Genomic DNA, 17,482 nt, shown 5'->3' on the forward strand with positions numbered 1-17,482 from the left:
GTCCAGATCTAGTATAAATTTCACTTCCCTCTTTCAGGGTAGGAGGGCAGCTTTGAAATCTGCCCGCAGCTCCACAGGAAACCCATGCAAAAAGGCTGCTGAGGAGATGTACTGAATCTGTGTATTCCCCAACTATCCTGGTCTCACAAACTCTCTGGCCAGTGGCAACTACTTTTGAGCCTGGGCTGGCTCCCTGAAGAGGGGAGTTTGTTGTCACCACAATCTTCTCCCTCCCCCACCCCCACCAGAGCAGACTTTCTATCTCAGAGTCTTTAGTCATGGACACAATCTGACTTCTGGACTGCGCAGGTTTTAACCTTGCACCTTCAAAGCACAGTACAAACATTAGCTAAGTAACTGGACATTAAAATGTTTTCTTGACCATGTGCTTAGTAGGGAGATGAGAGCTGTGGTGCAGGAAGATCAAGATGAACTAAGCTGGTATTAGTATAGACTAACCTGTCTGCTGGCAAATGCTATGTCTTCCCCTAAATATCTTGGAGACCTTATCCACTTTGTTGTTGTGCTTAGTTTTGTCTAGAGGTTCTCCTGTCACCCAACTGTAACTTGATTGATTTCGATGGACTCATCTCTTGGTTCACAGTACCATCATTTAAAGAAGAATCTGACCCATACAATACAGTTCATTATTTTACTCTCACTGTGAATTTCCTCACTCTTACTCAGGGGAAGCAGGTCTTGGAAGTAAGGCATTGGATTTGTAATAAGGTTTGAGCATGATTCCTGGAAGTGTCCAGACTTCCTGGCAAGTCACTTAAATTTCACTGTGCTTCAGTTTCCCATTTGTAAAAATAGAGATAGCATTGATTCCTTTCGCCTACCCTTTGCCTATCTTCTCTATTTGCACTACAAGCTCCTTGTGGTAGGAACTGTCCCTTACTGTATGTATGCATAGTGACTAGCACACTGGTGCTGCAGTCTTGGTCTGGGCCTCTGGGTGGTCCTGTATTGCAAATAGTAAAGATGATCAAGTTTGTCCCTCAGTAACTGAAAATAAACTATCGTAGGAGACAAGTGTGCAAAGGGTACTATGGTGATTACTTGTCTGTGTTGTGCTGTTTCAGAGATTATTTAATAACAGTTTTCTTCTCTTTTGCCATAGAAACAGCACATATTTTCTTCCCTTTTGCTGTTGACCTTTCACGACTCAGAAGGATTGCAAGTGGCCCAAGACGCTGAGGGTATGTCTACACTACGAAATTAGGTCGAATTTATAGAAGCCGGTTTTATAGAAATCGGTTGTATACAGCCGATTGTGTGTGTCCCCACATAAAATGCTCTAAGTGCTCTAGTCGGCGGACCGCGTCCACAGTACCGAGGCTAGCGTCGACTTCCGGAGCATTGCACTATGGGTAGCTATCCCACAGTTCCCGCAGTCTCCGCCGCCCATTGGAATTCTGGGTTGAGATCCCAATGCCCGGATGATGCAAAACAGTGTCGCGAGAGGTTCTGGGTACATGTCGTCAGGCCCCTCCCCCTCCGTCAAAGCACCGGCAGACAATAGATTCGCGCCTTTTTACCTGGGTTACCTGTGCAGACAACATACCACGGCAAGCATGGAGCCCGCTCAGCTCAGCTCACCGTCACCATATGTCCTCTGGGTGCCGGCAGACGTGGGACTGCATTGCTACACAGCAGCAGCTGCTAACTGCCTTTTGGCGGTAGACAGTGTAGCATGACTAATAGCCGTGGGGCTGGCAGTCGTAGGGCTGCATTGCACCAGCCCCTTGCCTTTTGGTAGAAGATGGTATATTACGATTGGTAACCATCGTCATTGTACTGCAGTGGCTGTCAATCATGGGCACCTGGGCAGACATGCTACTGTCTCGATGATGATGGCTATCAGTCGTAGTATGCTATTTTCTGCCAATTGCCCAGTATTGTCTGCTAAGCACCCAGAAGTGGCCGAGGGCGATCTGGGTGCTGGCAGACGTGGGGCTGGCAGACATGGGGCTGCATTGCTACACAGCAGCAGCCCCTTGCCTTTTGGTAGAAGATGGTATATTACGACTGGTATCCATCGTCGTCGTACTGCAGAGGCTATCAGTCATGCTGCACTGTCGGCTGCCAGCTTAAGATGTAAAAAATAGATTTGTTCTGTATTCATTTGCTTCCCCTCCCTCCGTGAAATCAACGGCCTGCTAAACCCAGGGTTTTCAGTTTAATCTTTGGGGGGACCATTCTGTGTGACAGTTGTTTGTGTTTCTCCCTGATGCACAGCCACCTTTCTTGATTTTAATTCCCTGTACCTGTACGCCATGTCGTCACTCGACCCTCCCTCCCTCCCGCCCTCCCTCCTTCTCCTGGTCCGTCAGATACTAGTTTCGCGCCTTTTTTCAGACCAGGCGCCATAGCTAGCACTGGGATCATGGAGCCCGCTCAGATCACCGCGGCAATTATGAGCACTATGAACACCACGCGCATTGTCCTGGAGTATATGCAGAGCCAGGACATGCCAAGGCGAAACCCGGACCAGCCGAGGAGGCGATTGCAGCGCGGCGAAGAGAGTGATGAGGAAATTGACATGGACATAGACCTCTCACAAGGCACAGGCCCCAGCAATGTGGAAATCATGGTGTTACTGGGGCAGGTTAATGGCATGGAACGCAGATTCTGGGCCCGGGAAACAAGCACAGACTGGTGGGACCGCATCGTGCTGCAGGTGTGGGATGATTCCCAGTGGCTGCGAAACTTTCGCATGCGTAAGGGCACTTTCATGGAACTTTGTGACTTGCTTTCCCCTGCCCTGAAGCGCCAGAATACCAGGATGAGAGCAGCCCTCACAGTTGAGAAGCGAGTGGCGATAGCCCTGTGGAAGCTTGCAACGCCAGACAGCTACTGGTCAGTCGGGAATCAATTTGGAGTGGGCAAATCTACTGTGGGGGCTGCTGTGATCCAACTTGCCAGGGCAATGAAAGACCTGGTGATATCAAGGGTAGTGACTCTGGGCAACGTGCAGGCAATAGTGGATGGTTTTGCTGAAATGGGATTCCCAAACTGTGGTGGGGCCATAGACGGAACCCATATCCCTATCTTGTCACTGGAGCACCAAACCACCGAGTACATAAACCGCAAGGGGAACTTTTCAATGCTGCTGCAAGCCCAGGTGGATCACAAGGGACGTTTCACCAACATCAACGTGGGATGGCCGGGAAAGGTACATTATGCTCGCATCTTCAGGCACTCTGGTCTGTTTCGAAAGCTGGAGGAAGAGACTTTCTTCCCCGACCAGAAAGTAACCGTTGGGGATGTTGAAATGCCTATCGTGATCCTTGGGGACCCAGCCTACCCCTTAATGCCATGGCTCATGAAGCCGTACACAGGCAGCCTGGACAGGAGTCAGGACCTGTTCAACTACAGGCTGAGCAAGTGCCGAATGGTGGTGGAATGTGCATTTAGACGTTTAAAAGCGCGCTGGCGCAACTTACTGACTCGCTCAGACCTCAGCGAAAAGAATATCCCCATTGTTATTGCTGCTTGCTGTGTGCTCCACAATATCTGTGAGAGTAAGGGGGAGACATTTATGGCGGGGTGGGAGGTTGAGGCAACTCGCCTGGCCGCTGATTACGCGCAGCCAGACACCAGGGCGGTTAGAGGAGCACAGCAGGGCGCGGTGCGCATCAGAGAAGCTTTGAAAACGAGTTTTGTGACTGGCCAGGCTACGGTGTGAAACTTCTGTTTGTTTCTCCTTGATGAACCCTCCAACACCCCCCCACACCCGGTTCACTCTACTTCCCTGTAAACCAACCACCCCACCTTCCCCTCCCCACTTCGAGCACCGCTTGCAGAGGCAATAAAGTCATTGTTATTTCACATTCATGCATTCTTTATTAATTCCTCACACAAGTAAGTAGCCTGGGATGGGTGGGGGAGGAGGGATGGAAAAGGACACACTGCATTTTAAAACTTTAACTCTTATTGAATGCCAGCCTTCTGATGCTTGGGCAATCATCTGGGGTGGAGTGACTGGGTGGCCGGAGGCCTCCCCACCGTGTTCTTGGGCGTCTGGGTGAGGAGGCTATGGAACTTGGGGAGGAGGGCTGTTGGTTACACAGGGGCTGTAGCGGCAGTCTCTGCTCCTGCTGCCTTTCCTGCAGCTCAACCATACGCTGGAGCATATCGGTTTGATGCTCCAGCAGACGGAGCATTGACTCTTGCCTTCTGTCTGCAAACTGACGCCACCTATCATCTTCAGCCCACCACTTGCTATTTTCATCCCGCCATTCAGCCAGCCACCTCTCCTCTTGTTCATATTGTGCTTTTCTCATGTCTGCCTCCACGCATTCTGCTGTGCTCTATCAGCGCGGGAGGACATCTGGAGCTCCGTGAACATATCGTCCCGTGTCCTCCGTCTTCTCTTTCTAATGTTCACTAGCCTCTGCGAAGGAGAAACATTTACAGCTGGTGGAGGAGAAGGGAGAGGTTGTTAAAAAAGACACATTTTAGAGAACAATGGGTACACTCTTTCGTTACAAGGTCGCATTTTTCCTCTTATAGTGAGGGCCTGCCGTTTTGGTATGAGAGATCACTCACCCAGTGCCAGGCAACAGATTTCGGCTTGCAGGCAGCCATGGTAAGCCACAGTCTTTTGGCTTTTTTAACCTTCTTAACATGTGGGAATGGTTTCAAACAGCAGCGCCCTCATTTCCCATATCAAGGATGAATTGGGTTGGCCATTTAAAATTAGTTTTCGATGTAAAAGGAGGGGCTGCGGTTTCTGGGTTAACATGCAGCACAAACCCAAGTAAACCACCCCACACACACACACACGATTCTCTGGGATGATCACTTCACCCCTCCCCCCACCGCATGGTTAACAGCGGGGAACATTTCTGTTCAGAAGAGCAGGAACGGGCACCTCTGAATGTCCCCTTAATAAAATCACCCCATTTCAACCAGGTGACCGTGAATGATATCACTCTCCTGAGGATAACAAAGAGAGATAAGGAATGGATATTGTCTGCATGCCAGCAAACACCGGGACCATACGCTGCCATGCTTTGTTATGCAATGATTCCAGACTACGTGCTACTGGCCTGGCGTGGTAAAGTGTCCTACCATGGCGGACGGGATAAGGCAGCCATCCCCAGAAACCTTTTGCAAAGGCTTTGGGAGTACATGAAGGAGAGCTTTCTGGAGATGTCCCTGGAGGATTTCCGCTCCATCCCCATACACGTTAACAGACTTTTCCAGTAGCTGTACTGGCCACGACTGCCAGGGCAAATTAATCATTAATCATTAAACATGCTTGCTTTTAAACCATGTGTAATATTTACAAAGGTACACTCACCAGAGGTCTCCTGTGTGCCCTCAGGGTCTTGGGTGAGTTTGGGGGTTACTGGTTCCAGGTCCAGGGTGACAAACATATCCTGGCTGTTGGGGAAACCGGTTTCTCCGCTTCCTTGCTGCTGTGAGCTACCTACATTACCTCCATCCTCATCTTCCTCGTTCCCTGAACCCTCGTCCCTGTGTGTTTCTCCATTGACGGAGTCATAGCACACGGTTGGGGTAGTGGTGGCTGCACCCCCTAGAATGGCATGCAGCTCCGCGTAGAAGCGGCAAGTTTGCGGCTCTGCCCCGGACCTTCCATTTGCTTCTCTGGCTTTGTGGTAGGCTTACCGTAGCTCCTTAATTTTCACGCGGCACTGCTGTGTGTCCCTGTTATGGCCTCAGTCCTTCATGGCCTTGGAGACCTTTTCTAATACTTTGCCATTTCTTTTACTGCTACGGAGTTCAGCTATCACTGATTCATCTCCCCATATGGCGAGCAGATCCCGTACCTCCCGTTCGGTCCATGCTGGAGCTCTTTTGCGATCCTGGGACTCCATCACGGTTACCAGTGCTGATGAGCTCTGTGTGGTTACCTGTGCTCTCCACGCTGGGCAAACAGGAAATTAAATTCAAACGTTCGCGGGTCTTTTCCTGTCTACCTGGTCAGTGCATCTGAGTTGAGAGTGCTGTCCAGAGCGGTCACAATGAAGCACTGTGGGATAGCTCCCGGAGGCCAATAACGTCGAATTCCGTCCACACTACCCCAATTCTGACCCGCAAAGGCCGATTTTATCGCTAATCCCCTCGTCGAAGGAGGTGTAAAGAAACCGGTTTAAAGGGCCCTTTAAGTCGAAAGAAAGGGCTTCGTTGTGTGAACGTGTCCAGGCTTAATTCGATTTAACGCTGCTAAAGTCGACCTAAACCCGTAGTGTAGACCAGGCCTGAGATATGTTTGCTGAAATCAGGAGAACTGATGTAAGCAGAATAGTTTCATTACTGCCTGGTTTAAAGAATAAACCTCAAATTTGCATCTTGGTTATGTGAGCACAACTCTCATTGACCTCAGTGGGAGAATAATGGGAATATACCTGGGTTAGATGGTGCGTGTGAGAGATGATAAGGAGCAAGGCTTAAATTCAGCCAGAGCGGTCCACAGCTGAGCTCCGGTAAACATTTCCAAACCTGCGGGGAGCCCCAGCTTCTCTCAGGGGACTGAAGCCCTGATCCCCAACATGCTCAACAGGGCAGAAGCCCTCGTGCCCCTTGTGGGGCTATAGCCCTGAGCCCCTACATTGCCCCCACATGGGGCTTAAACCCCAAGCCCCGGCACCCACGGGGCTAAAACCTCGAGATCTCCCTCCCTGCAGCTGAAGCCCGGAGCCCTGCTGCCCCGCAGGGTAGAAGCTCCTAGTCCCACCACCCCACCGCAGGGCAGAAGCCCCAGGCTCCCCACCTCCCTCAGCCCAATGGCTGAAGGCTGGATCCCTGAGAGCACCCCCCACCCTTCATGGGCCCTGGAGTTTTTATAGCATGTTTGAAAGGAGACCATGGGGGGCTCAGGAAATAATCTGAGAATTTAAACCCTGATAAGGAGAGAATCAGCTTCCCTCCTGCCTGCCTATGTGTTTGAGGCCAGGAAACCTTCCATCCCACTATTGCTAGAGTTTAGGGGTGACTGAGACCCTGTGAACAGAAATTCTGGAGAGAGGCCTTTAGCGCTTCAGTACCTGGAGGAAGACATTGCATTAGAGGCAGGGGGCAAGGCTCAATTAATCACTGGTGTTTGGTGAGCCTTTGAGGGAGGGCCTTATTTCCCATAAGCCACCTCTACCCAAAATGAATCTGTCATAGCTATTACTGTCCATGGCTTCTGTCCTGATGAATATGTATATGCCACAATAGGAATAAATCTTCAAAAGAGCCCCAACTCAGCCTGCACTTGTGTGCCCACAACCCCCTGCACACACACAACTCAAGTGCTAACATTTACACACAATGGCAATAGAGTATGTCACTTGCACAGCAGCTAATAGAATTGATATGCACAAACCCCATCATTCTTATCCCCACCCGTAGATGCCCCTTTTTGAAAATTTGACTCAGCTGTGAGAAAGGTTTATACTTTGACTACAAGAAGGTGATTTGGTCTGTGCTGGGATTTTGTTGAGAGCCCAAGCAAAGGCAAACCCCCTGATGTCTCCCCCTCCCACGCCCCAGGACCATCTGTCAGACATGCCAGCCCCTTCCAGGAGCGGCAAGGAGCCAAGGCAGCCAGGGACCCTACCTTAGCCCCGCTGCGCTGCCAGAATGTTAGTGGCCGATCTCCCAGTTTGGCTGCAGAAGGGTTGGCAACCCTAGACTGTGATTGCGATCAACTGTCAGAGGCTCCACGATGTATCAATCGATCACGATCTACTGGTTGGTGACCACTGGTTTAGCATAAGCTGTTAGCAGATATTCTAAGGGTCCATTCAAGGTGACGTGGCCCATTAACACCCCTGTAGTCATAGACCAAAAAGGGGGGTTAAGTAGGTTTATTGTTGCAATAAACCATACAATCCAGATTCTTTATTAAGACCATGATTTTCAGTGTCAGGCAAAGTTATGAATTTAAGCTCCCAGCTCGTCTTTGGAAGATGTTGTGCAGTTTCCTTTGAGGACTGATAGATTAGATGTGGAGTAATCACTTTGTGAAAAGGATGTTTTTGTCTTTTATCACTTTCCTGTCTGAGTTTATAAAAGAGTTTAGTGATTGTCTGGTTTCACCCACATAGTTATTGTTGGGGATTTTAGTACCCTGAGTGAGGTATTCCACATGTTGTGATAGGCATGTGTAGGACCCATGGATCCTGAAAGGTGTTTTGTTGTGGGGGTGTTGATCATTGTAGCAGTGGAATATGTCTTCAGGTTTTGCACCTGTTATTCTGGCAGGGCTGGTGCTACTTTGAGTTGGTGTGGCTTGGTCTCTGGGGAGCTGCTTCTCATGATGAGTTTGGAGAGGTTAGGGGTTTGTTTGAAGGCCCGAAGAGGGGATTCAGGAAAGATTTCTTTCAGGATGGAGTTCCCATTGAGTATGGGTTTTAGATGTTTGATGATACCCCCTATGGGTTCCACGATGGGGTGGTGGGTGACAGCGAGAGCTGGGGGGTCTGTAGCTGAAGTGGATTTTATATTTGTATTGAAGCAGGTTCTCTCAGGGTATTCGGGTGGCCTGTTCCCTGATGTGATCTGCTTCTCAGGTGGTGTGTCCATATTTGGTGAAGGCGTGTTACGGTGTATGTCCCAAACCTTCTGCTTGGAGCATATTCTATGGTATCCGAGGGACAGCCAGTAAACTTGCTTTTCTTACATTTTATTTGTGTCATTCTTTTTGTTTAATACACAGCTGGAGATAAGGATGTGTCAGTAATGAAACAATGTAGGCACCATTCAGCAAAGCACTGAAGCACATGGTTACTGTCACAGAAGTTCAACATGTGCTTAAGTGCATTGCTGACTTGGGCCATAAAGCTTGTTACCAGACGTTAATCCCACTAACTGTGAAGTAAGAAATCTACAGGTTTAAACAATCAATTCTGCTTGCACATTAAATGCTCTCACACCAAGTACCAGAATTTTTAAAAATCAGTTATAAGTTCAAGTCCATCTTCCATTACATGTGAGAGGGATAAATGGAATATCTCAGCAGTTTCCTGCTTGGAGAGTTAAAGTTCTCCTGATGATTGATTGAAGTATGACAGTAACTAGTTTCCCATTAAAAAGCAACAGAGGGTCCTGTGGCACCTTTGAGACTAACAGAAGTATAGGGAGCATAAGTTTCCCATTGTACCACTTGTACAAATGTTCTCCCTTTTCAATAGGGTGGCAACCACCAGCAAAAGGCTCAGAAATGCCAACTGTATTTCAGGAAAAACTTCTATTTTAAATATATTTTGTTGTACACACACATGCCCTCTTGTTGCTCCCAGGAAGATATACGTCTAAATATCTCTTCTAAACCTGCAGTAGAGGTAGAGCTTTGAAACCAAGTTTTGTTTTGATTTTTCAATTCCAGGTACTTATTCCTATGACCCGATGCAACTCTCATAAGGAAACTATCAGAGGGCAGGTGAAAGTGAGAAACTGTGGTATCTATGTATTGATATTTGCTAACACCTTCTCTAGTTAGGTAGAGTGTAGAGATTGAAATAAGGAGTGTTTCATCGCTTGTAGACGTTGTTAGACTGGCTATTAAGAAAAAGGGGTTAAAAATTGGTTCAGTGGCCTGAGTTTCAGATTTTGTTAATGATAGTTTCCCGTGATTCTGTAACATTGTTCCATCCTTTGATCCTCTTAAACTCTGAGACGGTAAACAACAGAATTTACTGCATGATTATGTTCAGCCAATTGAGTCCAGATTGTCTTCTTGTAGTTAATGCCCCTACTGCATCCAATCCTGCAGTCCTAACTCACACAAAACTTCTCAAAGTCCAATGGATGTTTGCTTAAGTAAGGATTGCAGGATTTGACCAGCTATCATGATCTGACTTTTACCTGAGATAAACTAACACAATCTGCTGTTGTGGGGTTTTGATTTTTGTTGTTGTTGTTGTTGTTTGATTTGGTTTGATTTGTACAGCTTTATCTCAAAAAGAGTATTTTATCACTTGACTGCTGAACAACCTGTGATCTAGGATAGTAGTGATTTTCCATAGCTTTGAAAATATGCTGTTATTTTTAATTATATTTTTAAGAAACACTATTATTCATATGTGTATGAAAGCACCTATATTACCACTGCTTGAACACCTGTTAAAGCTGTGCAATAGTTATAATGTATTTACAGTACTTTATAAACACAGGAAAGAAACTTTCACTGGAACACCAATAGTTCAGTACTATGCAAAGAATGCTCAATAGCCATGTTGCTCTGTAGGACTGGTCAAAAAATTTCCATCAACATTTTCTTCAATGAAAATTGGGTTTTTGACAAAATTAACGTTTTTGATGTTTTTGTCAATAAAACAAAAATTAGTTGTCTGAAAACTGGAAAATATTATTTTGTAGTCATTGAAAAGCTTGTATTTTTGCTTGGAAATTTTTGATAAAAATAAAAATAAAAAATCATTGAAATTTTCAGTTGGGGAAAAAACATTTTCTGACTAGCTCATAATTATAAAAAATGCAACTATGCAATATGCTAGACGTCACGGATATGTATCATTAAAGGATATGCATCCGAAGAAGTGGGCTGTAGTCCACGAAAGCTTATGCTCTAATAAATTTGTTAGTCTCTAAGGTGCCACAAGTACTCCTGTTCTTCTTTTTGCGGATACAGACTAACACGGCTGCTACTCTGAAACCTATCATTAAAGGATCATTCTTATCTTTTTTCAGACTTATAAGCAACAAATATACTTTTTAGATATTCAGTTTTGGTTTAAAATGTCTAACAGGGTTTTAAAAATGCTGCAACCGTTGTAAAATTAAGGATTATTTCTTCCACTCTTGATTGCTCTTCTCTGTAAGTAGATCCACTAAAATCAAAGGGAGTTCTTGCAGAGTCCGGTATCTCTCTAAGTAACTTACAGTGGCAGAATCTGGTGTATAATTGGCAGAAAAAATCAGCAGTTCTAATCTGTGACACTAAAGAAAGGGAAACAGGCATGCTTCTTTTTTCTGCTTTGGCTCCTTTTAAGCCACAGTAATTGCACCAAAATATGAGGAGAATGATTCCTTTCTATAGACTGAGTGGAAGGTAGCAATTGTTGAGCCTCATCGGGTTTGAGCCAGTCTAGATAAAAGTCCATCCAAAACTGGATGCATATCCAAACCTAGTGAGGTCCTGTCCTCCTATCCTTCTCTCTCCTGGTACCAACCCAGTCAGGTCAATTGCCTTTGTCCTTCCCCTTATCCCTGCTTCTTCTACCCCAGCCTACCTGATCCTCTGCTCCTTCCCTCCAAGTACAGATGATTTCCTCCCCATTTCTTGGCCAAATATTGTCACTTCTATTACCATTCTCCATTGTCCACCCAGCCCTCATGCTTCACTTTCTCCATCTCCTTTCCCTCATGTTCAGCTCCACAGTGCACAACAGTGGCTTTCAGTCTCTGCTGGGCCCAGAGTGGCTCCTGTATTAAATCGTGGGTAGGATCGGTAAAAGTTTTAAATCAAAACTTTTTTTGATGGAAAATTGGTTTTTGATCAAAAAAATCTCGAAAGCTTATGCTCTAATAAATTTGTTAGTCTCTAAGGTGCCACAAGTACTCCTGTTCTTTTTGCGGATACAGACTAACACGGCTGCTACTCTGAAACCTGTCGATAGATAGTGTCTGCTTTCTGCACAAAATTTCAAGGTTTGGGGGTGAGGTGGGGGGGAGGTTGGCAAGTTTTCTGGTTTTCAGTTGAAAAGGTCTCAATTTATCAACAAAAAAATTATTTTTGAGAGGGGTGGGAGGTGGAGGTGGGGAGATATTATCTGATCAGATCTCCTCATGGGTCAGAGGCATCTCAGAATGGACTGAATATCGCTCACCCAAGGAGGCCTAGGATTGTAAAAGATTTCAATGCAGCAATTGGTGGAAGCCCAGCAGAGCCTGCCAGGAATCTGACAGCTTCCTGATCGGAGTAGCAGCTGATGTAGGGGGCCTTGTGGGGAGTTAGAGGAGGGGAAAGAAACCTGAGGGTGGGAACAGAAAACAGTGGGAGTTTCCAAATCTAGGCTGAAGGATCTGGCTCATTGACTGTAAAGGACTTGGAAGGGGGAGAAGGAGGAGACAAATTTGGGTACAAAAGAGCATTGGATATCAAAGGTTCAGTTCAGTTTGGGCGAAGGGTTGAGGTTGAAATGGGTGTGTATATTTTTCTGGTCCCATTCCCCAGCCCTAATGGATGGGGATAGCACTGTTGCTGTGATGGCACAAATTGTTCATGCTGATTGTAAGCACTGAGGTGCTGGTCACTTAACCAATAATGATAAAAACACAGGACATTGCATGGGGATTAATTATTATCTGAAAGGAGAGGAATCCAGGGCCAAGGTACATTCCTGAGGTCATTATTGCTGAGGTCATTATTGCTACCCAAGATCCACAAACCCGGAAATCCTGGACGCTCCATCATCTCAGGCATTGGCACCCTCACTGAAGGACTGTCTGGATATGTGGACTTCCTACTCAGACCCAATGCCACCAGCACTCCCAGCTATCTCCATGACACCACTGATTTCCTGAGAAAACTACAATGCATTGGTGACCTTCCAGAAAACACCATCCTAGCCACCATGGATGTAGAGGCTCTCTACACAAACATCCCACACACAGATGGAATACAAGCTGTCAGGAACAGTATATTGGTGATGCCACAGCACAACTGGTTGCTGAGTTCTGTGACTTTATCCTCACACACAACTATTTCAAATTTGATAACAATATATACCTCCAGACCAGTGGCACCACTATGGGCACCCGCATGGCCCCACAATATGCCAACATTTTTATGGCTGACCTGGAACAACGCTTCCTCAGCTCTCGTCCACTCATGCCCCTTCTCTACCTACACTACATTGATGACATCTTCATCATCTGGACCCATCGGAAGGAGACTCTGGAAAAATTTCACCACGATTTCAACAGCTTCCACCCCACCATTAATCTCAGCCTGGACCAATCTACATGGGAGGTCCACTTCCTAGACACCACAGTGCAAATAAGTGATGGTCACTTTAACACCACCCTATACCGAAAACCCACTGACCGCTATGCCTACCTTCATGCCTCCAGCTTCCATCCCGGACACACCACACGATCCATTGTCTACAGCCAAGCACTGAGATACAACCGTATCTGCTCCAACCCCTCAGACAGAGACCAACACCTACAAAATCTTCACCAAGCATTCTCAAAACTACGATACCCGCATGAGGAAATAAGGAAACAGATCAACAGAGCCAGACATGTACCCAGAAGCCTCCTACTGCAAGACAAGCCCAAGAAAGAAACCAACAGAATTCCACTGGCCATCACATACAGTCCCCAGCTAAAACCTCTCCAACGTATCATCAGTGATCTACAACCCATCCTGGACAACGATCCCTCACTTTCACAGGCCTTGGTGGCAGGCCAGTCCTCGCCCACAGACAACCCGCCAACCTGAAGCATATTCTCACCAGTAACTACACACCGCACCATAGTAACTCTAACTCAGGAACCAATCCATGCAACAAACTTCGATGCCAACTCTGCCCACATGTCTACACCAGCCACACCATCACAGGACCTAACCAGATCAGCCACACCATCACCGGTTCATTCACCTGCACGTCCACCAATGTAATATATGCCAGCAATGCCCCTGTGCTAAGTACATGGGCCAAACTGGACAGTCCCTACGTAAAAGGATAAATGGACACAAATCAGATATTAGGAATGGCAATATACAAAAACCTGTAGGAGAACACTTCTACCTCCCTGGACACACAATAGCAGATTTAAAGGTAGCCATCCTGCAGCAAAAAAACTTCAGGACCAGACTTCAAAGAGAAACTGCTGAGCTTCAGTTCATCTGCAAATTTGACACCATCAGCTCAAGATTAAACAAAGACTGTGAATGGCTAGCCAACTACAAAAGCAGTTTCTCCTCCCTTGGTGTTCACACCTCAACTGCTAGAAGAGGGCCTCATCCTCCCTGATTGAACTAACCTCGTTATCTCTAGCCTTACTCACTCTTGCTTGCATATTTATACCTGCCCCTGGAAATTTCCACTACATGCATCCACAGAAGTGGGTATTCACCCATGAAAGCTCATGCTCCTGTACGTCTGTTAGTCTATAAGGTGCCACAGGACTCTTTGCTGCTTTTAAAGTTAGCCTGTTAGGATAAGTCTACACAGCCCGTGGACATGAGCCTCAGAGCTTGGGTCGACAGACTTGGGCTTGCAGGGCTCATGCCACTGTGCTAAAAATAGCTATGTAGACATGGCAGTTTGAGATGGAGCTCAGATTCTGAAGGCCACAACTTCAAAGTGCTGCTACACAGCTATTTGTAGGGTGAGTCCAAGTCTGTTAACACAGGCTTAGAGGCTCGCTGCTGGTGGCTGTGTAGAAGTACCCTTAAATGCACATTTAAGAACTGATATTAAGTGGCTTGATTTTCAAAAGTGCTGAGCACCCAGGAGCTTCCATGGAAGCTTTTGAAAATCAGGCCACATACGTAGGTGCCCATATAGGGAAGTAGGAGCCTAACTTTAGGCACCCAAATTTGAAAATTTTGGCTTTATCCTACAATGAAATAATAGAGGGGATGACTATGGTACGTGGGGGGGGGGCATCAATTTGAATGGCACAAGTGGGTGAGAAGGAACAACATCACCACAGATCGTAATACATCAGTGAAGGACCATACATGGGATGGAAAACAACTGGGGTGCTCCTCAGAGGTTTTCCCACTTCCTCAAAGGAAACTTATCAGACTGATGTAACAGGTGAGTGAGCCAGCAAACCTAGCTCTGACAGGTGAATCTGTGCCAAATTAGGTCAAGTGTTTGTTTAATTTTGTTTGTGCTGTGTAATCCTTAAGAACCGAGCACCTACTAAAACTACACAGGAAGTAGCCTGGCTGCAGGGTGAAGCCCATGAGAGAAGCAAACAACAGTCATGATGCAGAGAGCCAAATTCTGCCCTTGTGTGTGCACAACTCACTGGGCCCCATGTGAATAGTGCTGCATTTGGCCCATCTGGTGGAAACATGTTTCTTTCTGTAACACCAAATTTTAAGCAGCCCAGAGCCTACAGATATTTTTAATTATTCGTTCTTTCCTATTTTGTTTCATCAGACAAATTCAGTGCACCAAATCCTACTCAGAGTTCTGTTCTGCTCTGTTCTGTTACCAGTATAAATCCAGTGAAGCTACCCGAGATTTCTTTTACTGTAAGTGAGAGCAGAATCTAGCTCATAGTTCTTACCCGTCTTTATTCAGGCAAAAGCCCCAGTGAAATCAATTGAGCATTCTGGCTGACTGAGACTTGGAGATATGGCACTTTTACTATAAAATGTGATGGATAGGTGCTAAGCAGGGAAGTTTTTGTAGACCTTTGCATCCAAATTATGGCAAAGTCACTGTCACGCTGTCTGGAGTGGCTCATGACCATAAGTGTCAATGTCAGGGCAGATACCCCAAACTGGTCGTATATTCTCTAATTAGATTTCACCAACTGAGGGCAAGTCTACACTTAAAATGCTGCACTGATGCAGCTGCGCCACTGTAGTGCTTTAATGAAGAGGGTCTAATCCTCTTCCATGCGAGGCAGTACGTTGGCAGCGCTTAGGTTGGTATAACTGTATTACTCCGGGGTGTGGATTTTCACACCCCTCAGAGATGTAGTTATACCAAAGTAATGCTATGTAGACCTGCCCTCAATAACAAATGTGAACTCCTGGATTGCTATGAGAGTCTCACCAGGGACTGGGAGTCACAGACAGTCCCCTTTGACTCTCCAGTCTATCTTGCCTCCCAGGCAAACTGGATTTAGTGAAAAATGGTCACTTACACCAAAAATCACACAATACTCAGGTATCAGAGGGGCAGCCGTGTTAGTCTGGATCTGTAAAAAGCAACAGAGAGTCCTGTGGCACCTTTAAGACTAACAGATGTATTGGAGCATAAGCTTTCATGGGTGAATACCCACTTCGTCGGATGCATGTCCAACAATACTCAGGTTGCCTCCAGGCCCAAGAGACCAGTCACTTACCTCAGATCAGTTGGAACCCTAGATCTTACACCCATGGGCAGCGTGTATAAAAGGCAAGAGGAGGCTTAGTCTACCCCAGAAAGGCCAGCCATGCAGGGGAGAAATGCTGCGGATGCAGTGCAGGTCACCTCTCCAGAGGCGCGCCGGCCAGACGTTGCCTTTGGAGCACCAGAAGCGAAGCTCCATAGAAATATGGGGGGGGCTGTGTTCTGCCCCTCCCTCATTCCTCCTCTTCCCCCATCCTCCGCCTGTCCCCTCAAGCCTCTTCTCCCCCACCCTCCGTTCGCTCCTCTCTGTCCCCTCCCCACCATCACTCGCATAAGGCAGGAAAAAGTGATGGGGTCATGGCCCCATGGTGTCCCCCCAGCCCCGTTCCAGGAAGGAGGTAGAGAGGAGCAAGCAGCAGACAGGGGGGTCTCGGGGAAGGGGGCAGAGAGGAGCAAGCAGTGGGTGGAGGGGTCTCAGGTAAGAGGGTGGGAAGAGGCAGAGTGATGGCTGGGTCTCAGGGGGAAGAAGTGGAGTGGGGGCAGGACCACAGTCCATGTGCCAGTGGCCCCCCAACTTCTAGGTGGCTTCCAGTGCTCACATGTGAGCCTCCCCAAACAGAGGACTCATGCGTGGCCTATGCTTACACCAAAGACAACCCCTGTAGCCAGTCCTGTAATAAACTATCTAAAGGTTTATTAACTAGGAAAAAGAAATGAGAGTTATTTACAGGTTAAAGCAAGCAAACATAGACACAGATGAGTTGCAATCTAAATCCTAAAAGTGACAGAGAGGTAGTGATCTGTCAATTCAAAGTGTCTTTCAGGGCGGATCTAAGGGGTAGCCCCTGGGGAACTTTGGCTTCAGTTGGTGTCTCTGGCCCTGTGAGAGTTCAAACAGCAAAGAGATGGAAAATTTTCCTGTGTCTTTGTTTTATTTCCTCCAAGTCCATAGGACAAGCTTCCTTGCACATAGTATTTCCAAGGTGTGATACGGCCATTAACCAGTCCTTTATATTACGATGGTCCTTGATGGCCCATCTGATTTTGACAGTTCTTCTGGATGGGCCGGAGGGAAACACTCTTCCCATCTGGGTTCACAAGTTTAGAGCAAACATTTTCAAGTTATAAAGCAAAACTTACATATTTCCTTACAGCATGGAATACAGCCATTACAAATAAGATGAATGTATGCAGCAACTTACAAATATACTATAAACACTACATATATTCTCATAACAGTTTTACCTATTTTGAGTAACATTAACACATAAGTGAACTGATCTGGTCTCCAGTAGGAGTTTCTCAGTTCATAGCTAATACCAGTAGCCTGGGCAAGAACTGACATCTGGCCGGCCTGCATTACAATCATGTAGCCTAGAATCTAGTTGTCCTATTTCTGTATAGTGCATTAGGCTATCATAACTTCAAAATCTTCTGATGAGAATATGAAAATATCCAAAAAGTGACTCATAGGC

At 46.6% G+C, this 17,482-nt stretch overlaps 1 long non-coding RNA gene across 2 annotated transcripts in view; it reads left to right on the plus strand.

Annotated features, from left to right (window-relative positions):
• The window catches only part of LOC122172262 (uncharacterized), a 113,358-nt gene that overhangs the window by 65,502 nt on the left and 30,374 nt on the right, over positions 1-17,482 (plus strand). Inside the window, exon 4 of one of the 2 annotated variants that reach the window (XR_010598377.1) lies at positions 1,124-1,202. The exons of the other annotated variant lie outside the window; for it this stretch is intronic. This is a non-coding gene — a long non-coding RNA (uncharacterized LOC122172262). The remainder of the gene's footprint in view (positions 1-1,123; positions 1,203-17,482) is intronic. 2 annotated transcript variants of the gene reach the window in all.

The sequence above is a fragment of the Chrysemys picta genome, chromosome 2, assembly GCF_011386835.1.
Source record: "Chrysemys picta bellii isolate R12L10 chromosome 2, ASM1138683v2, whole genome shotgun sequence".
In the NCBI taxonomy this organism is placed as follows: domain Eukaryota; kingdom Metazoa; phylum Chordata; order Testudines; family Emydidae; genus Chrysemys; species Chrysemys picta.